Consider the following 20143-nt stretch of genomic DNA (forward strand, 5'->3'; position numbering starts at 1 on the left):
ATATATATATACATATATATATTTGAGAAAGTATCAATTACTAATCTCAAACTATTTTTAAATAAAGAAAAAAATCTCCATCATGTGTCTGATCTTGGCGTTTAAGACAATAGAAAGAAATATTCAGGTAGAACTTATCAATAAAGTACTTGTAAAATCTACAGTCTCTAACTTGGTATACAGCTCCATTCATTCAAAAAATATGTTTTGAGATACAGTAGGGAAATAACAGGAAAGGCCTCTTCCCCTGTAGCGCTTCCACCTGGCTGGGCTGATCGGGAAGGTTAACTTTACACTAATCATTGAGCAGTGAGCTTAGTAAGAGTAGGGGGACTGCAGTGTGGGTTTGAGAATAGAGAAATTAATTCTAACTGTGGGCCCCAGCAAAGCATTTTGGGACACTGGCATTTGTGCTGATTAGGCATGAGTAGTTTTAACAGTGGGAGCTGGGTAGTTATTACAAAATGAAGCACAGATAGCCAGGTGTGGTGGAGCAGGCCTGTAATCCCAGTGCTTGGGAGGCTGAGGCAGGAGGATCACCATGAGTTCAAGGCCAGCCTGGGCTACATAGTGAGACTGCGTCTCAACAAACAAAACAAAATCAAGATGAAGTAAGAGAATCAAAACACGAACGGAGGACGTCATGAAGATATTGACCGCGGCAAGCCCGCCTCTTGGCACGCGCCTTCTCCCCAACCTGCGTTAGCTCTGATTCTCCGAGGCGCGCCCCTGTCCTCCCCCGCGGCGCATCCTGCCCCGCACCGTCCCTGCCCACGCCTGGCTCCTCGGTCTGCATCTTCTGAGGCTGGTTTTCCAGCCATCCACTTGATTACGCAATATACTCCCAGTGAGACCTATTCTTGGTTGTTCTTGCTTCAATGAGGCAGGAAAGGTTTCTATATTAGAATTTAAAATTTAGAAAATTCTGACGCACACACTATGTCTGATTGCATCTCCAGCACGGCCACAGACAGCCCTCCCGCCCTGCGCTTTGTTCTACCCTGGGATTCTTTTCCCGTCCAGAATTAGAACCTTGAACACATCCCCTCCCCGAATCTGGCTGGGACAAGCCCTGAGGCCGGTTGGGGGGCCGTCAGAGGCTGGGTCACAGAAGCACCGTGGAGACGCGGCCTTTGGAACACAGTCCTGCCATGTGGGGACCGCAGACCCTGGCTGAGGCCGGAGGCTCATGAGTCCCCGGTGAGCTCCCAGATCACGGGAGGAGACCCGAGCAGGTGGGCTGTGGGCCTCCCGCCTGGCTTCTCGGTGCCAGTGATCTCTCAGTAGCACTTGGCCTCCCCAAAGATCCTAAGTCACAGCTGCACTCTGGGGCCCTGAAGGCCCTCAGCTCAACAGCAGAACCCATGCATGTCGCCCCCAGCACGCCAGGCAGGGCCCAGGGCTCCATGCATAGGAGGCGGTGTATCCGGGTCAGAAAGTGAGGTTCAAACACCCACAGCACTGGCGGGCAGCTGCAGCTGCGCACGGCTCAGGTGAGGAAGTAGACTGAGAACTGTGTCCTCAGGTTGCTGCCGACAGCACAACATGCCGTTTACAGTAAACTTCTATCGTAGGAAGAAGGGTTATACTCTAAAGTAACAGCAAAAATCACCGTGCTGGCGCACCCCTGTAATCCCACCACTCAGGAGGCTGAGGCAGGAGGATCACTTCGAATTTGAGGCCAGCCTGGGCCACGTAGTTCAAAGCCAGCTTCAACTACATAGCAAGACCCGGTCTCAAAAGACAAACTTTTTTAAAGGAATAACAATAAAAATATAAAACAGTAAATACAGGAACTGGTAACATACTTCACCATTGCCAAATATTCTGAGCTGTGCGGGATGGCAGGAGCCTGACTTCTACACGACTGCAGCGTGGTAGCTTTGTCCCCGCCCCTAGGACGTCACCAGGAACTCCCCAGCTCCACCGCACTCTCGCTCTGCGGGGGGTACTGCTGAAGGAAGCGATGCCCTGGGGGCCACTGCCCAAGTGGACCGGAAAAAACAAATGCTAGGCACACGACGACTTGGAGCCTGCGCCCTCTGGACTGGGCCAAGGCACCGAGGGGCATGCCCGGGTCTTCCTACGGGAGCAACAAGGCTGAAGCAGGCCAGGCACACTCCGGTCCGAGCAGCTCCCTGGAGGCCGGTCCTGCGGTGGGGAGCCCAGGCAGCCCTTGGCGCTGCCCCTCGCCAGCTGCGCAGCGTCCGGCTGTGCGAGACACGCCTGTCCCGGCTCCCGCCTGGGCCCCAGAGGAGCGCACGAGCACAGGAGCCCAGGACAGCCCCTCGGCATGATGGCCAAGGTGGGGCGCAACCCTGCAGGAAGGTAAAGGACACAGAGTGCCCTGCACGGAGCTTCCCGGCCTGACGCGCAGGCGGACGGGCTCTCCCAGTCCCGTCCTCCTTTCCTGTAGCTCCGTGGCGCAGCCTGCGGCGCATGATGCTCTGGTTCCTGGGCAAAAGTGGGGCACACATATAACACAACTCTGCACTCCATACAGCCTCCCCCTCCCTCCAGCTCCCTCCGACTCTTGGTCCCCTTTCCCTCCGCAGAAGTTCTTGCCCCCCGCCCCCATTTCCTACTATCTTTTATTTTGATATTTAATTTATTTATACTTTGAGTTTCTCATATGAGAGAAACCATGCGATACTTAAGCTTGTTCGTCAACTAATGTTAATTTCTCTTCACATTATGGTTCCAACATCTATTCATTTTCCTACAAATGACCCAAGTTTATCTTTTTTATGGCAGAGTAGTACTCTACTACATGTGGGAGCACCACATTTTCTTTTTTGTTTGCTTGTTGTTGTTGTTGTTTTCTAGACAGGGGCTCGCTATGTAGCCCAGGCTGGCCTTGAACTCATGGTAAACCTCCTGCCTCAGCCTCCTGAGTGCTGGGATTACAGGCATATACAACACCACATTTCTTTGTCCATGCATTTGCCAATGGACATACAGGGCGCTTCCAAGATGTAACTGTGATGAGTGGTACTGCTATAAATATGGGCGATGTGGAGCACCGTGATACAACCTCTTTAACTCTTTCGGGAAGACACAGAGAAGGGGAACAGCTGGGTCGAATGTTGCTTCTAGCTCTAGGTTTTGAGAAATGTCCACACTGACACTTCCCACTGACAATGTATGTTTTTGGGTTTTGTTTTTGTTTTTGTTTTTGTTTTGTTTTTGTCTTTTTGAGACAGGGTCTCGCTATGCATTTCAGTGTGGTCTTAAGCTCACTTTGTAGCCCAGGCTGGCCTCGAACTCACAACAGTTCTCCTGCCTCAGCCTCCTGAGTGCTGGGATTACAGGCGTGTGCCACCATACCTGCCCCACTGACAATGTAGAGGGCTTCCTTTCCCCACAACCTGCTCTGACCACGCAACTGTGACGCTTTCAGCCCCTGGGAAGACAAATGCCTGCTCTTTCAGTATCATCTCTCCTAAGGGCAAAAAATAAGTGCTGTGACCTCAGAGGACTTTTGGGATGCCGCCTCCGGGAACCGGTGCCGTCTCAAGGAGGAGGAGAGACACCATGAGACCACAGGAAGCTTCCAACACAGCCCCAGCTGACCTCCCAGACAGGTGAGGGGCGACCCCAGGGGAGAGCCAGCTAGCAGAACTCACTCACCCTCACCATCATGAAAGAAAAATGACATGATTCCTCTTGCTTTGAGCCACTAAGTCTGGAAGGATTTGTTGGGTGGTAATGTAAAGCTGAAAACGAATTAGTGGCTTTTAAGTCCTTAAAGATGCCAAGAGGATTAAGGTAACATTAGAAATCAGGGTTTTTCATAACCTTGGGGTTGTTCCGGTTCGTTTCCTTTCACTTTGCAGTACTGGGGATTGAACTCAGGGGCTCTGCATTGAGCTACATCTCCTTTTAACTTATATTTTGAGACTGAGTCTCACTAGGTTTCTAAGTTGCTCGGACTGGGCTCAAATTGGCAACTCTCCTGCCTCAGCCTCCAGAGTGCTGGGATTACAGGTGCACATCACCATGCCAGAGTTGAATTTTTTTAAGTGAGGTCTTTCTTTCGTATTAAAGCTTTCTAAGGCAATGACTGTCCTCTTTCACATAAAATTTTGTGAAGTATGTGGCAGTGCACACACATAGCCCTGAGCCTACCCAACGAGCCCTCTAGTTCAGGGTGGCCCAAAGGATGCTGTTCCCACGGCCCTCAGGGGAGCCTGCCTTTCTGTAGAGTGAGGACTTGTGTGCGAGGCATGTGTGAAACCACTGTGTCAGAAATGCTCAGGGATGCAGCCGGGGAAGTGAGCAGACCTTCCTTGCACACTCCCAGCAGTGCCAAAGTGAGCATTCGGGGCCAGCACAGCGGGCAGGCTCTGCAAGGTCACCCAGGACACAGGGTCTGCTCCCAGCACCCTTTGAACCCTTCCCCCCATGGGGTCACCAGAGCCCCGTATGCACACTCACCCTGTTCGCAGCGGTGCTGCCAGCCGCACACTGGGACCCTTCCCACCAGCCACGCAGCCTCTGAGATGCCCTGTGGACGGGTGAGGGGAGGGCTGTGTTACCGCCAGATGCCAGCTCCCCACAGGGAGTGATCCTCAGGCCCTACACACACAGACAAATAAAAATTAAAGAGCCAAGTTGCCCAAGCTGCAGTATCCTGCGGTTCACAGCCCCGCGAGCTTCAGATTTCCATCTGATTTTAACCAGTGGGGGCCAAAATGCCTCCCCAACCTCTCCTCCAGCACCTGCTGCAACACCTTCCCTCCAGACCTGGGTGGTTTGAAGCAAAACAGACTTCTCTGGAGGCTGAAAGTCTGCAGTGAAGGTGTCAGGGAGGTCGAGGTCCGGGGACATGCCTAGGAGCGAACCCTCCCGCCCCTTCTCAGGTCCTGGGGCTGCATCCTGGCATCACTGCCATTCCTGCCTCTGTCATCACCGGGTGCCCGCCTTGTGCCTCTGCGAGCGCCGATTTCCTTCTCGTTCGGACAGCAGCAGTCAATGCATTCAGTCCCACCCACAGCCAGGGTGAGGTCACCTTAATTGGATTCCTTCTGCCAATACCCTGTTTCCTGATCAGCTCACGTTCCCAGGGACTGGGGTTAGGACCGCAACAGTTCTCTTTGGGGAGCACAGCTCAATCCACAACACAACCAAGTCTTAATTTTCTGCCACCCACCGGGCACTGTAGCTGACCTGATGAGTCTATTCCTGCACCTGGGGTGCATTGTCATAACCCTGCTTCATGGGGCCCCAGAAATGGAGCTTTTGTGTCAGCCTTGAAGCTATGGGTGTGAAACTTCCTGGCTCTGTGGGGCGCCTTAGTTTGCAGTCCCTGGCCTGGGACCACTGACATTTTTACGGTGAATGTGTACACGGCAGCAGCATCCTGCACTATGATTCAGCTGTAACTCTCAGGCAATGAATTGCTTTCTAGCTTTGTATACCATGACCCTGTGTACAGAAGTTAACGGAGGGGTAGATTTCACTAACTTGTGGAACAGATCTCTAATCCTGGGAGGGAGATCTATCTACAGAACCGAGTAGCAGAGACCGCAGCACGAGGATCAGCACTCTGATCCTTGGTGAGTTTTCCTTCATGGAAACAGCACCCAAGGGGACCCACAGGGATGCCTAGCTCCCATGCTGAAAGCCGCCTGGAACCATGGGACAGAGACAAGCACAGAGAGACTCTAAAACCAGGAATCTTCCTGTTCTCTTGTTTTCCCAAAATGATCAGATGAAACCCTGTAGAGGAAAAAAGATGAGCACAGGGAAGAAAAAGAGGGGGACTCTCCTGAATGGCCAGGCTGCTGGGGCATAGCTGAGCCCTAAGGGAAGTGACCCAGGCACAGTCTCCTGTGGGGAGCAGCACAGTGGTCCCCATGCCCCCTGGGAGCAGATGACAGATCAGGTCCACAGGACAGGCACTCAGAATGACACTGTGACCACGGATCTCAAATATGGTTCCCAGCCCAGTGACACCATCATATCCAGGGACCTTATTTGACACACGTGTCCTCTGGCCCCACTCCAGGCCTGCTGAAGTGAAAGTGCCAGGCTGGATTTCACCAAGGCAGGTGGACCTGACAACTGAGGTCTGCAAACCACTTGTCTTGGCTTGGGGTTATTTTGCAAGGGGAAACAATAATATACAGGACACATATTTTATAAGATTAATTATAATACTCACCCAGAGAATCATATACAAGAGAGTGCAAGAAATCTGTCCACACACTAAGACCAAGGAATCTAACTGAGGGCCTGGATCCCACAGAAATGTCCAGCATGAGTTCAGCTGAAGACCTAGAGCTCATAACAATGCCTCCCACAAGTCCAACTGGAGGCCCAGAGCCCATGACAACATCTCATGCAGGTCTATTTCAGATATCTGTGCTGGAAGCTCCAAAGGTCCATGGTGGAATCTAGAAAGTCTATGCCAGCAGGATGAAGGATCTGTGCCAGGCAGGCCAAGGGATCTGCACTGGAGCCAGGAAGCGACATTCAAAATAAGAACCACAGCTCCCCCAAAAAGTACCACAGCCATCCTCAGCAATAGTGAAAGCCTCTTCTGAGCTTCATCTCAGTCGGCAGCATTTCCATCAGTACTCTGACTTTCCAGGCTCCAGTCAGAGTCTCCAGTATAGTTTGCAGCATACAGGGCTGCCTCTTTGGCCAGTCTTTCAAACTTTTCTGAATTAATTCCAAAGGTTAAGTCATGTGGCCAGGCAACATCACAAAATAACCCCACTCCTGGTACCAATTTTGTGTTGGTTTGGGGGTTATTTTTGCAAGGAGAACAGTACAATACAGGACACATATTTTATAAGATTATTTATAATAGTCACCCAAAGAATCATATACAAGAGAGTGCAGGAAATCTGTCCACACACTATAGACCAGGAATCCAGCTGAGGGCCTGGATCCCATGATAATGTCCTCCATGAGTCCAGCTGAATACCTAGAGCCCATAGCAATGCCTCCCATGAATCCAACTGGAAGCCCAGAGCCCATGACAACATCTCATGTAGGCCTATTTCACGGATCTGTGTTGGGAAGGCCCATAGGTCAGTGGTAGAATCTAGAAAGTCCATGCCAACAGGATAAAGGGTCTGTGCTAGCAGGCTGAGAGATCTGCACTGGAGCTAGGAAGTGACATACAAAGTAAGAACCAAAGCTCCCCCAAAAGGGGGAGCCATCCACAGCAACAGTGAGGTCCCAAGCTCCTCTGATGATCAGGAAAGCTGAGGTCCCATCAGGGAAGCCAACGCAGCAAGTTTCTCCAGGAGACCAGCAGTGCACCATCTTACCCTCCAGAGCCAGGAAGCAATGCTCAAAATTAGGACCAGAGCGCTCCTAAAATGAACCAAAGCTATTTTCAGTGCCAATGAGGTCCCGAGCTCCTTGGAGGATGGAACAGCCAAGTTCATCAAGAAAGCCAGCATGATGAGCTCCTCCAAGAGAACCAACAGCTCCTTACAGCTTCTACCAGTTCCCAACAGCCTCATTTCTTCTTCTCTAGTTCTGCCTCTTATGTTGCTGGCAACAATCCCCAGGTGGGCCTCCCACACCCAGCGCCACACTTACTCAGTTCAGCTGGGGGTTACAAGTTGACCACCACTTGTCAATCCACCGCTCCACTGCACAATGGAATGGGATTTCGCCCCTTACCGTGTTTCATCTTGGGAGCTACTGTTCCCCTGATGGAAGGGAGAAACAAAAACATACTGATTAGAGAGTAACTGTGCTGGGAAAGCTAGAGAAAATGATTCATTTCTTCAATAGTCACCAACAGAAAATGTCACAAAAGATGCCAGGCCAACAGTCCATCGAAGGACCAGGCCACCACCCATAGCAGCACCCATAGAAGCTCTCTTCCATGTAGATGTCTGCACAAGCTGCAGTTGCTTACTGACAGTTCAGCTTGTTACCCAAAACCAAGAACACTCTCTTTAAATAATTAAAAATAAGACTTAAAGTTAGTAAAACTTAGTGTGTCGGTTAGCAGTGAATTTGACTGAAAACAGCATATGTTTAAGATAAATCCAGTATTCACTTCAGGCAAGCACTTTAAAGAAAAAATTAAAATTAAAAAGGCTCAGAGTCCAACCTGGATGTGCCGGGGCACACCTGTAATCCCAGCACTCAGCAAGCTGAGGCAGGAGGATCACTGTGAGTTCAAGGCCAGCCTGAGCTACATACTGAGACCCTGTCTCAAAAAACAAAAACAAACACAAAAACAGAAAAAGTTCCAAAGAAACCAGGAGTGATGGTGCACACCTGCAATCCCAGCACTCAGAGACAGGAGAATTGCTGTGAGTTGGAGGCCAGCCTGGGTTTCATAGTGAATTCAAGACCAGCCTGAACTACACTGCAAGACCTTGTCTCAAAAACCCAAAAACCAAACAACGTCCAGAGCCTGCTTAGCAATGGCGTGCAAGGCATTGATGTCCAAAATCAAAAGATTTATCATCGAAAGGCTCAGGAACACGTTTTAAACATGGCAAGCCCTACTGCTGCTCATCAGCTGGCAACACCCATTCAAGTGAGCTGGAAACATGAAGTCCAAGCAGTGGCTTGAGGTCCAAACAGTGACTGACCCACCCTAACCCAGAACCTTGCACGTCACGCAGGGCAGTGCATTCACTTCTCTGTGTAGGTGTCTCGGATCAAGTTGAGTGTCCACATCACTGCTGCAGAGACTGTAGTTTAGAGTGTCTCTCTCCATAGATTGCATGAGTCAAACCAGGAAGGGGCATGAGGGACAAAGTGATGCTCAAGCTGCTCGCCATCCGTGAAAGACAGTGCCAGGTGGACAGCCCTAAGCAAGGACTTCAAGCCCCCTGTCCCCAAACACTATGGAAACTTCAAAGAGGCTGGAGGCCCCTCTGTGCAGGACACTGGGACCCTGAGCACTGTGGAGCAGGGGGTCTGCAGTGCAGACCCTCATCCCCGGGGCATCTGATGCTCCTTAGAACCATGCTGCCCAGAGCAGACCCCTAAACACTGACACTGCTGCAGCTCCCGTGTCTCCCCTCCTCCGGCTGCCTTTCCCAATCTTGCTATATTCAGAGACACCTAATTATATCACCATATGCTTTGAAAAGAACATTTCTTTCACTGCATTTAAACACACAGATGGTGAAATATTTGTCAGCGTGGCTTCCAGAGGAGGAAGAATTCATGTTCTGTACGACCCTGGTGAAGGCCTTCCAGATGAACTTCGGAACAGCCGGGTTCACAATTTTCTTGACATACTTTTGCGTGTTGGATTAATTAACCCATTCCATGAGACTGTGTCATTTTCTATCAAGATTTGAGTGAACATGGGTTAGTTTAGTAGTTGATATCATTTTAATTGGATTTGAAATGGGGTATGGATCTCCAAGGATCTTCAGCTGGTCAGGGTAGTCAGAAGTATTAATTACTGCACTTCAGAATGTGAACTTATTGTCTGAAAGTCCTACAGCCCTCCTGAGTTCCCAGAGCCATGGACACATCCCTCTCAGCCCTACCTTAGGACTCAGATATCTGAGCATTATGAAATGTAATAGTCACCCAAATGTTTCAAGAATTTTTTCACAGGCCTTCTGTTACTGACTTTTAAATTAGCTTACTGAAAATGCACTTGTAGTACCGGGAAATTTTCAATTTTTATTTTTCTTTCTTATTAGTCCAGTTTGCAGGACATAATGATGACATGTATCATGGGGAGTTGGCACATGGACATCTCTTTTTTTTTTTTTTCTTAAAGGAACACAACATGGAATCTATTGTGCCCAGGTGCAGGCAGACAGAGGGCATAAGGCCATCTGTGAGGAACAAGGAGGGCTTTTGTATAGTGCTTGAAAGAAGGCAAGGGACATTAGGCGGGAAGACCTTAGTAAACAGCAGTGGTCCAAAGTTCTCTAAATGTCTGGTGCCTCAGTGGGCAAAGTCCTCGGGTGTTGGATGTAAATGTTTGGGTGTTGTCAGATGTCCTGGTGCTTGGAAGTTCCCAGGCGCCATCTTACCTCTTTTCAGGACACCCCATGTTTGCCGAGGGCTCTGGTGCTGAGCTGTGTCTTCTCTGAGGACAGTGCTGCTGACAAACAGGTTGGGTGCTGGGAAAGTCCTGTCTGAGTCGAGCCTGGCAGTCAGGTACACCGCCTCCATGTTTCCCGAGCTTGAAGAATGAACTCTAAGGAACAACGAAGGTTAAGAGGAGGAAAAGGTACTGGGGAGAAGGAACAGGGACTAGGAATGAGGTGTAAGAATCGCTCCTGAGAGGCAGGAGGGTCCGGATGGGGTTGCCCTTACTTCTGTTTATGTCTCTCATTCCCTACCCTTTGCCTTCCTCCCTGCTCCATCCAACTCTTCATCCCAGTCTCATTTGCAAAAGTCCTATTTTCCTGGTTTTTTCCTCAAAGACATAACATTACAGTGTTGTGTGCACACCCATGTTTATAGCAACGCAATTCATAGTAGCTACACCTTGGAAGCAGCCTCTATGTCCATCAACAGGTGACTTGATAAAGAAAGTGTGGAACTTACACACAGTGGAAAAAAAAAAAAAAAAAAACTTACACACAGTGGAACACCGCTCTGCCAATATTGTGTTTCTTGAATGCCTTGACCTACTACAGTCAAATGAAAAGCATTGGCCAGTGTTACCAAAGTTGTTTAAATAAAAATTTTATGTAAGTGCATGTGAGAAATACATGTGTCAAAATCCCCATCACACAGGTCAGAAAATGTGCGAGTTAACTGTGGCTCTTCCATTAGCTTTTAGTTCAGTTCCGGCCACATTAACCCATCCTCTGGGGCTCAGCACCCTTATTTGCATGACAAGGATGTTGCACTATGACACTTCCATGGCCCATGGAAGCCTTGTCGAAGAAGCCCCGGTCTGTGAAGACAGCAGAGAGAAGAGAACAGAGTGAATGCTGAGCCTGAAATGGATTCTAGCAGGTATTTCTAACAGAAAATAAATCTGTTGATATTTATTGAAAATATTACATTGTCATGATAATAGCATTAAGAGACTACTGGGTAATATTCTATGATTCTGGACAAAGGAAGACTATAGGGATAGAAGTCAGATTTGGGTGGGGGTAGAGAGAGGTGGGTACCAAGGGCAGCACCAAGAATCAGAGGCATGGTGGACTGTTCTATAGCACAACAGCAGTAGTGAATATACGATTTTACACACTACCAAAAGCTATAGAACTACACAGCACACAGAGTGAATTCATTTTATGTTAAACAATTTTTTTTTTAAAATAGGGTCTCACTATGTAGGCCAGGATGGACTTAAACTCACAGCCATTCTCCTGCCTCAGCCTCCCAAGTGCTGAGAGGCATGTGCTACCATGGCCAGTCCTGAACGTAAAATTTTAAAATGAAAAGTTGCTTGAAAGCTTTCATAATCACTGTGCTCTTTGAAGACCTAGACCCAGAAACCAAGCAGGAATAAGGAAGACTAGTTAAGTCAAGCCAGGTGTGTGGTGCATGCCTGTGGTCTTAGCACTTGGGAGGCTGAGGCATGAGCACTACTGCAAGTTCAAGGCCAGTCTGGGATACATAGTGAGACTCTATCTCAAAAAAAAAAAAAAAAAGTTTTGCTAAGTCTACATCACATATATAGCTGCAAGGGAAGCTGGAAAGATGAGTGTCAAATTCAACTTTATAATAATAGATGGATGCTGCCTTTAAAATTATGGATAGGTAGAAAATTATCTTGAATATAGAGATGGGTTCCAATAGTAGAAATCAAAATATGCACTAAAAAATAATACAAAATAAATGCCAATGGCCATTTCCAATAGAGACTTGCTGAATCCTGTCTCTGCCCTAGGCATTCTCACCCTCACCCAGCCGTGCCATGAAAGGCTACCACAAGCCAGACCCATAGAAGCTGCAGGCCTTGAAAGACACAGCCAGCCACTCGTGCCCCAGCTCCATCCAGGCCACCCCGCTGCAGGCTCAGGCCACCCCATGTCCTGCTGCAGTGCTGCTGAGACCATGGCTGTTCTCTTTTCCACACCATACACTACAAGGCCCTGGACCCCCAGAATCCTCACAACAATCGCTTTTTACTGTCCAAGAGACACGCAGCTCCCATCCTTTTTGCATCTGGGCTGAAGCTGGCTTCCTGCCTGATGCAGAGCTGCTGGACAACCTGGATGGACACCCTCTCCCAAAACAAGCTTTCATGGATGTGGCCACTGGTTCACAGGCCAGGACCTTGGAGCTACTTGTAGAATGGCCTACACAGGCAAATACTTGAAAAAAGCCAGTTACCGAGTCTATTGCATGCTGAGAGATGGGGAGCTGGCTGGGGCTCCATGTGGGAGGCTGTGGCCTTTGCTGGCATTTACTAGCTGGACAACCTTGTGGTCATTGTTGACATCAACTGCCTGGGCCAGAGTGGCCCTGCTCCACTGCAGCACTGGTGGACATCTACCAGAAGAGCTGCAAAGGCTTTGGCTGGTACTCCGTCATTGTGGATGGACACAGCATGGAGGCCTTTGCGCAGGCCAAGCACCAGCCCACAGCTATCATCACCAAGACCTTCAAGGGCCGGGGATCACAGGGATAGAAGATAAGGAGTCCTGACACAGGAAGTCCCTCCCCCAAAACATGGCCAATCAGATCATCCAGGAAATCTGTAGCCAGATCCAGAGCAAAAACAAGATCACGGTAGCACCCCCACAGGAGGATGCCCCCTCAGTTGACATGGCCAACATTCGCATGCCCTCTCCACCCAGCCACAAAGTTGGGACCAAGATAACCACCCACAAGGCCTATGGGCGGCACTGGCCAAGCTGGGCCACAGCAGTGACTGCATCATTGCCCTGGATGGGACACGAAGAACTCCACCTTCTCAGAGATCTTCAAAAAGGAGCACCTGCTGGGCATGGTGGCACATGTCTGTAATCCCACCACTTAGGAGGCTGAGGCAAGAGGATCATCATGAGTTCAAGACCAGCCTGGGCTATGAAGTGAGCTCAAGGCCAGCCCGAACTGCATAGCGAGACCCTGCCTCAAAAAGACAAAACAAAGGAGCACCTTGCTGTTTTATTGAATGCTACATCACAGAGCAGAACATGGTGAGCATTGCCATGAGCTGTGCCACATGCAATACGACTGTGCTCTTCTGCAGCAATTTCACAGCCTTCTTCACATGGGCCTTTGACCAGATCCGCATGGCAGCTATGTCCGAGAGCACCGTCAACCTCTGTGGCTCCCACCATGGCGTGCCCATCGGGGAGGACAGGCTTTCTCAGATGGCCCTGGAGGATCTGACCATGTTTCAGGCAACCCCCATGTCAACTGTCTTCTACCCAAGTGACAGAGTTGCTACACAGAAGGTGGTGGAATTAGCAGCCAGTACAAAGGGCATCTGCTTTATCCAGACTAGCGGCCTGGAAAACACTACCATCTACAGCAACAACGAGCACTTCCAGGTTGGAGAAGTCGAGGTGGTTCTGAAGAACAAGGACGACAAGGTGACCATGACTGGGGCTGGGATGACCCTGCATGAGGCCTTGGCTGCCGCTGAGCTGCTAAAGACACAGAAAATCAACATCTGGGTGCTGGACCCCTTCACGATCAAGCCCCTGGACAGAAAACTCATTCTTGATAGCACTCGAGCGACCAAGGGCAGGATCCTCACAGAGGAGGACCACTGCTCTGAGGGTGGCATTGGTGACGAGGTGTCTGATGCAGCTGTGGGTGAGCCTGGAATCACTGTCACCTGCCTGGCTGTTTGCCAGGTACCAAGAAGGGGGAGGCCAGCTGAGCTGCGGAAGATGTTTGGTACTGACAAGGATGCCGTCGCACAAGGTGTGAGGGGTCTTGTCACCAAGGGGTAGCGAGGGCTTGGTATGTGGGGGACAAGATCTGCACATTACTAGAAGACTTGGAAAAAGTGCTCAAAGATGTACTGAGAGGAGAGAAAATATGTTTTGAGAAAAATGAAAAAAATATAGAGATGAAATAAAGCCTTTCATAAAAGCAGCAATTAGTAAAGCACTTTAACAGTAGCTTATTTCCTATAATCCCAGCACTGTGGAGGACTGCAAGTTTGACCCCAATAACTTACAAGACCTTGTCTCAAAATAAAAAATATTTTTAAAGTCTGGGATATAGTTCAGTGTGAAGGCCCTGGGTTCAATTCCCAGTACTGAGAGAAAAAAAAAGAGCTAATTTCCTGTTTAAATATGTTTCATTTAACATGAAGCAGTACATTATCATAGGAAAAGAACCAAAGCAGATGCCCATAAATCTTGAATTCATAGACAAAGCTCTTGCCATCTTTAAGACTTTAGTCTCATATACATAAAACAGAGCTATTACAGAATTATCCCAAGAGGGAAATGAGGAGGAGACTATGAATGAGTTCTTAAATTCGAAACATCCTACCTCAGTGTGAGTCCTGGAATAAGATGTCGCTTTTAAATAACTCAGAGCTCAGCGTGTTGAAATGGTGAGCTCTCCAAGATATGCTTGCTGGAGGAGAAATTTCTTTTTCTGGTTTAAACTGTTTTTTTTTTTTTTTTCCGGTACCTGGAATCGAACTCACGACCTTACGTTTGCCAGGCAGGTGCTGTGCAGCTGAGCTAAATCCCCAGCCCCTAAATTGTTATTTTTATTAGTGCAGGTTTGCAGCACATAATAGTTAATGCTCTCGGGGAGAGTGGGTACACACACACACAACACATCTTAGTTCTTTGTTCACCCTCTTCTCTTCCCTCCACTGCCTTCCCTTCCCTTCCCTTTTATAAAAGACCTTTCTTCCTACTTCTTATGATCTATCTTTTGTTTTGCTCTTTATTTACATTCTGGGTTTCTCATATAAGAGAAAGCATGTGATGTTTTCATGTTTTCATAGGAGAAAGCTCCTATGTCTGATTTATTTCACTTAACATTATAGTCTCGGGGGCTGGGGATTTAGTTCAGCGGCAAAGCGCCTGCCTGGCAAGTGCAAGGTCGTGAGTTCGGTTCCCGGTACCAGAGAAAAACAAAAAAAAAAGAAAACATTATAGTCTCAAAGTGCATCCGTTTCCCTACAAGTGACTCAAGTTTATCCCTCTTTATGGCAGCGTAGTGCTCCATTGTGTGTAAAGGGAGCGCTACTGTTTCTTACAACAAGAGTACTTTCCCCTGGTTGATTATCCATTGTTTCCTATTCCAGTGCTCTCGGTTCCCAGGGCTCTCGGTCCTCCAAGGCGGGTGCCTGCTCCATGCAGCCTGGCTGGAGTCTGCACGTAGGGAGTGGAAGCCAGAAGCCCTTCTTGGACGTCTGCACCTCTTTCTCCTGGACCATTTCCACTGCACTGGGGAAACTTCCACAGAACGGAGCACTGGTTCCTCTGTTCTATTTCAGAAGCCATGGCTTATACTCTGCCCTCCATGGAGCAGCTGGTTCTTTCTCAAGAGTCCTAAAGTGGAAGGATTTAGCATCAAAATTCTAACCAAAACAGCACGTCATTTCAGCAGCAGGAAGAAAAGCCTTGGAACAATACCTATAAAATAATTCTGATTCTGTCAAAATAAAAATGTCCCCAGTTCTCTGTATGCGAGTATATGATTTTTGCAAATACATTTTTTGAGAGTAAAAGGGATGCACACCAAACTCTAATTTTGCCTGTCCTGGGAGGACAGGAGGGAACGGCGGTCATCAGAGGAAGTGTGAGAGGGCTGCTGGCTTTCCCTCCACGTGGTCCATACTGCATGGACATTTACAGGGAGCAGGTTTTCACGTACTGTGTGCAGCACTTGGGAAGAGGGAGCGCACTGCTGGACACTATGACACATGCCTGTAATTCCCACACTTTGGGAGGCTGAGGCAGGAGGATCAAAAGTTCAAGTCCCTCCTAGAAACTCAGCAAGATCCTGTTTCAAAATAAGCAAAGCTGAGCATGGTGGCACATGCCTGTAATCCCAGCACTCGGGAGGCTGAGGCAGAAAGATTGCTGAGAGTTCGAGGCCAGCCTGGGCTACATAGTGAGGTCACAGCCAGCTTGAAATACGTAGTGAAACCCTGTGTCAAAAAAAGACAGATAGATAGATAAGAAAAATGGCTGGTGATGTAGCTCAGTGCAAAGGCCCTGGGTTCTATCACAAGTACTACAAAAGAAAAAAAAGATAAAATTCACCAGTTTTTAATATAGAGAAAAATAACTTGCTGAATGCTGGTACTCTGAGAAATGGCAAACACACAGGAGGTTCACTTAAGCAAATATATAGCCTTACATAAAATCATCATCTTCCAAAACAGGAGTTCTACCAAAAAAAAATGAGAACCTGTGAAAACGCCATTAAAAGAAAATGATGAAAGATAAAACAAAATAATTCCTCCCTTTTAAGTTTTACTCTTTTTTTTCTTTTTTTGAGACAGCTGCTATTGAGCTCACTGTGTAGCCCAGGCTGGCCTCAAGCTTGTGGCAATCTGCCTGCCTCAGCCTCCTGAGTGCTGGGATTACTTAGGTTTTACTCTTGGTCTGTTTAATACGATGCCATTTCTGAGCCAGTCTTAGAAATGGGCTATTAGGTAACAGGCATTTGTAGACATGGGTGAAAGATGGTGAGTGAGCTATGAGCCAGAGAGACGGTACAGTCTGCCCAGGCAGAGCCTGGCGTTCCTCTTCTGGGGAAGGCAGTGTTCCTTCCCGGCTCTGTCTGTGTCTCCACACCTAGACACACACAGCACATGCATGCTTGCCCACTGTGCATGCGTGTTAACAGCTCACACACACAGACATTCCTTACTGGTCTTCCCCACAAGCGCCACCGCACGCCCATCCCCCCCGAGCCACGTGACGATACCCACAGTGACCGCCGGTGGGAGACTGTAGCCACGAAACACACGGTCCTGTCGTCCGCAGCAGCGGGTGGGTTCGAGCCCTGGTCAAATCCTGTGTTCCCAGAGTCCCCGCAGCTGTGGTGACTGTTTGTCTCCTGCAGGGCTGTGGGCCAGGCTGGATCCCAGGGGTCCCCCTTGCTCTATAGGGGCATCTTCTTCTCACCCCTACTTCCTCCTGAGCTGTACTCTGCCCTCCACAGCTTCCACCCCAGAACCCGGTGGTCTGAGAACCAAGGGAAGCTCAGGATCAAAATTCCGGTCCCTCCCAGAGCCCGCAGGACACCTGTAGCCCAGGCCTGCACCCCTCTCTGTCCAGGATCTGATATCTGACCTGACTCTCCCAGGCCGGTGGCCCTCAGGCAGCTGTCACTCTAGGCAACACCCGCAGTGCCTGGCAGCTGAACTTCTCTCCTCTATCCTCGACCTGCAGCCGGCTCTTCCCCGCCAGCCTCACCAGCCAGCGCTGGCTGTGATGCCCGTGTCCCTCCCACCCCCAGCAGGGCAGTGAGGGACAGGCCGCTGCCCGAGGCCCAAGCCTCCCACGATGCACTATCAGAGAATGCAGCTTGGAAATGTGCTGCAGAGTCAGCTCCCTGCCACCCCACGCATCCCAGGTAGGCAGGTGACCAAGCCATTTGGGGGCGCAAACGGTCACAGAACAGGTGCTGGTAGAGAGAGCAGCGTACGCGGCCCAGCCACTGGGGCCCACAGGGCATCAGGAGAAGAGGGCACTGCAGGGTGAGCCGCAGAAGTGACCAGGGCGGAGAGAGGCCCGCAGACCCTGGCACTGCCGCCCTGGCCCAGCTGGAGGGCCGCACTGAGCGCCCACCTACAGCCAAGGGATGCTGTGAGGGTGGGGGGAACCTGGAACCGCTCTCAGAGGTCGAGCCACTTCATGTCCCTGAGCAGAGCGTGCGAGAAGCTCTGTCCGTTTGCAAAGCAGAGATCCCCACAGTGGGATTCTTTCTTCTGCGGTTAGCACTAACGCCGCCAGCACGGGGTTGCTCCTGAGTTTGGACAAGGTATATTCTCGTCAGCTAGAGCCAGGGATACAATTACACCTCACGACCACTGCTAATCTTCTGTTTGGTTGGCTGGTTTTTGGTTTTTTGAAACAGGATCTTTCTTCATATTCAGGCTGATCTTGAACACACGGCAGTCCTCCTGCCTCAGCCTCTTGAGTACTGGGATTACAGGCATGCACCACCACACCAATCTAATACTAACCTTTATCTGCCCAAATTTTAAAACATCAGTACAGCTTTTATGTACTTTTCCACACGCCCTCATTTTTTTGGATAGGGTCTCCATATGCAGTTCAAGCTGGCCTTGAACTCACTATGTAGCCCAGAGTAGCCTCAAACTTGTGGCAACCTTCCTGCCTCAGCCTGCTGAGTGCTGGGATTACAAGTATGTACCACCAGGCCCCCTTACTCCTTCTTTAACTTTAGAAATTAAATTTCATTAACTTTCCTCTAATACCTGGGAGATTTACATGGGGTTTCCAAAAATTTTTGCTGTTTTCCAAAGTTTTACAAGTATCGGCCTGAAGCAATCTGAGCACCCCATGAATGGGCAGGCTCCAAGCCTGGACTGTTACCTAACAGGTGAGAACTGGTTTTTTGGGGGTTTTTTTGGGTTTTTTTTTGGTTTTTTTTTTTGTTGTTGTTTTTCTCCAGTACCAGGAACTGAACTCACGACCTTGCGCTTGCCAGGCAGGCACTTTGCCACTGAGCTAAATCCCCAGCCCCGAGAACTGCTTTTGACCTTCGCTCTCGCTGGCCAGTTCAGCCCTGAGCGGGTAACCAGTGGAGCAGCAGAGAAGCCCTCTTATTCCATCCTGTCACCGGCCCTGAGCAGGACTTCTTTGCCCAAATCCCGATCTCCATCCTCCACCTTCTCCACCTCTGGGCCTGGAAACTTCCTTTTCCTGTTCCGGATCAATCAATCTAGTGAACAAATCAGCTTCTGAGCAGAAACAAGCACAGGAAGAGAAGACAGTTACAGCGAGAGGGGCCGCAGCCTCCACGGACTTCTGCCTGGCTGTAATGGAGCATTGCCCCAAATCACCCTCATTAGCAAGCGCTGGAGACACTGAAGGCCCAGTCTGCCTAAGACCCCTATGAAAAGCAGCTGTGCGGTCAGTGAGCACAGGAACGAGGATGAAAGCCAGGCTGGATGAGGCGTGGACCCGAGCCTCAGCTCTGAGCTGATCATCAGCAGACTCAGAGATTTAAAGGCAAGAATGAGGGAATGTGGCCAGATGTGTTGGCTCACACCTGTAATACTAGCACTCAGGAGGCTGAGGCAGGAGGATTGCTGCAAGTTCCAGGCCAACCTGAATGACACAGCAAGACCCTGTCATGAAAAAACCCCAAAAATAAAAAATAAATAAAAATTAAAAAGAAGATCTGTAGGAAGATGGTGGAGTTGTAAGCAGCAGAGAAATAGCCTCTCTGAGATTTGGTGTCCAGACGCTGGAATATAGCAACATGAATAAGAGAAGTGGGTCCCTTGGACCCAGCAAGGATCTGAAGCAAGAACTGAAGCCCGCAGGGATGTTGGGGACTACTACAAAGTGGCTCTGAGCAGGATTTGATAGTAACCAATTGGCTTTCTGTGTTTACTTGAGAGTTGTCTGAAGCTTAGGCACCTGGTCCGACAAGATAAGGCAGCAGCTGAGGATGTTTGGCTCCAACCCCAAGTACTACAAGGAGACTGCAGCTGCAGGCCCCACACTCCTACAATAAATATCAACCTAAAGATAAGGTAGTTCTCCTGACTGACATAATTTACTACTTGAGAAACTTCTCCCAATGTCCTGCAAGATTCCCGCATTTTCTTGAGTATCCTCCTCTTTTGTTTGAAAACCAAATAAATATGGGCCACCCGGAGAAGTCTTTGTCTAACTCAGAGAATACTGAAGCTGTAAGAGAGTCAGTCCCTCCTGGAGCCCCGAAATCATTTCCACTGTCTCATTTATTTAAGTCTTCGCCGTCCACTCACTTAGGAGATTGCGGGCCTGATCAGCCTGCAATAACTTAGGGTTATTTAGCCCAGTTTTCAATACAGGGAGAGTGAGGAGAGAGACCTCAACACAAAAGAAGGAGATGGCAAGTGGCACTTTCTTCCTGAGCCCTGACTCTGCATGGGAGAGGCAGCTCAGACCTGCAGATATATGGTGACCACCAGAGACCTCCAGAGAAACACACCAGTGGGACAGAGCAGTGGACACAGCAAACTGCAGGGGCTGGTGGATTATCCGGGCTCAGGTATCCCCCAGAAGGGGATGATTGGCCAGGGGTCATGTTGGAGGGGACC

At 49.3% G+C, this 20143-nt stretch overlaps 2 long non-coding RNA genes and 1 pseudogene across 2 annotated transcripts in view; 2 read left to right on the plus strand and 1 right to left on the minus strand.

Moving 5' to 3' along the window:
- The window catches only part of LOC106148225, a 38186-nt gene that overhangs the window by 13578 nt on the left and 4465 nt on the right, over nucleotides 1-20143 (minus strand). Inside the window, exons 2-4 of the long non-coding RNA XR_001233483.1 lie at nucleotides 9987-10153; nucleotides 7561-7673; nucleotides 4438-4578 (exon numbers count right to left, since the gene is read on the minus strand). This is a non-coding gene — a long non-coding RNA (uncharacterized LOC106148225). The remainder of the gene's footprint in view (nucleotides 1-4437; nucleotides 4579-7560; nucleotides 7674-9986; nucleotides 10154-20143) is intronic.
- On the plus strand, nucleotides 3414-15519 carry LOC102025121. The gene is made up of 3 exons (XR_260574.1): nucleotides 3414-3584; nucleotides 9997-10186; nucleotides 15152-15519. It is a non-coding gene; the product is annotated as an uncharacterized LOC102025121 (long non-coding RNA).
- LOC102024799 lies at nucleotides 11801-13829 on the plus strand (annotated as a pseudogene).

Source organism: Chinchilla lanigera, unplaced genomic scaffold, assembly GCF_000276665.1.
Source record: "Chinchilla lanigera isolate Chin_1 unplaced genomic scaffold, ChiLan1.0 scaffold00017, whole genome shotgun sequence".
NCBI lineage: Eukaryota > Metazoa > Chordata > Mammalia > Rodentia > Chinchillidae > Chinchilla > Chinchilla lanigera.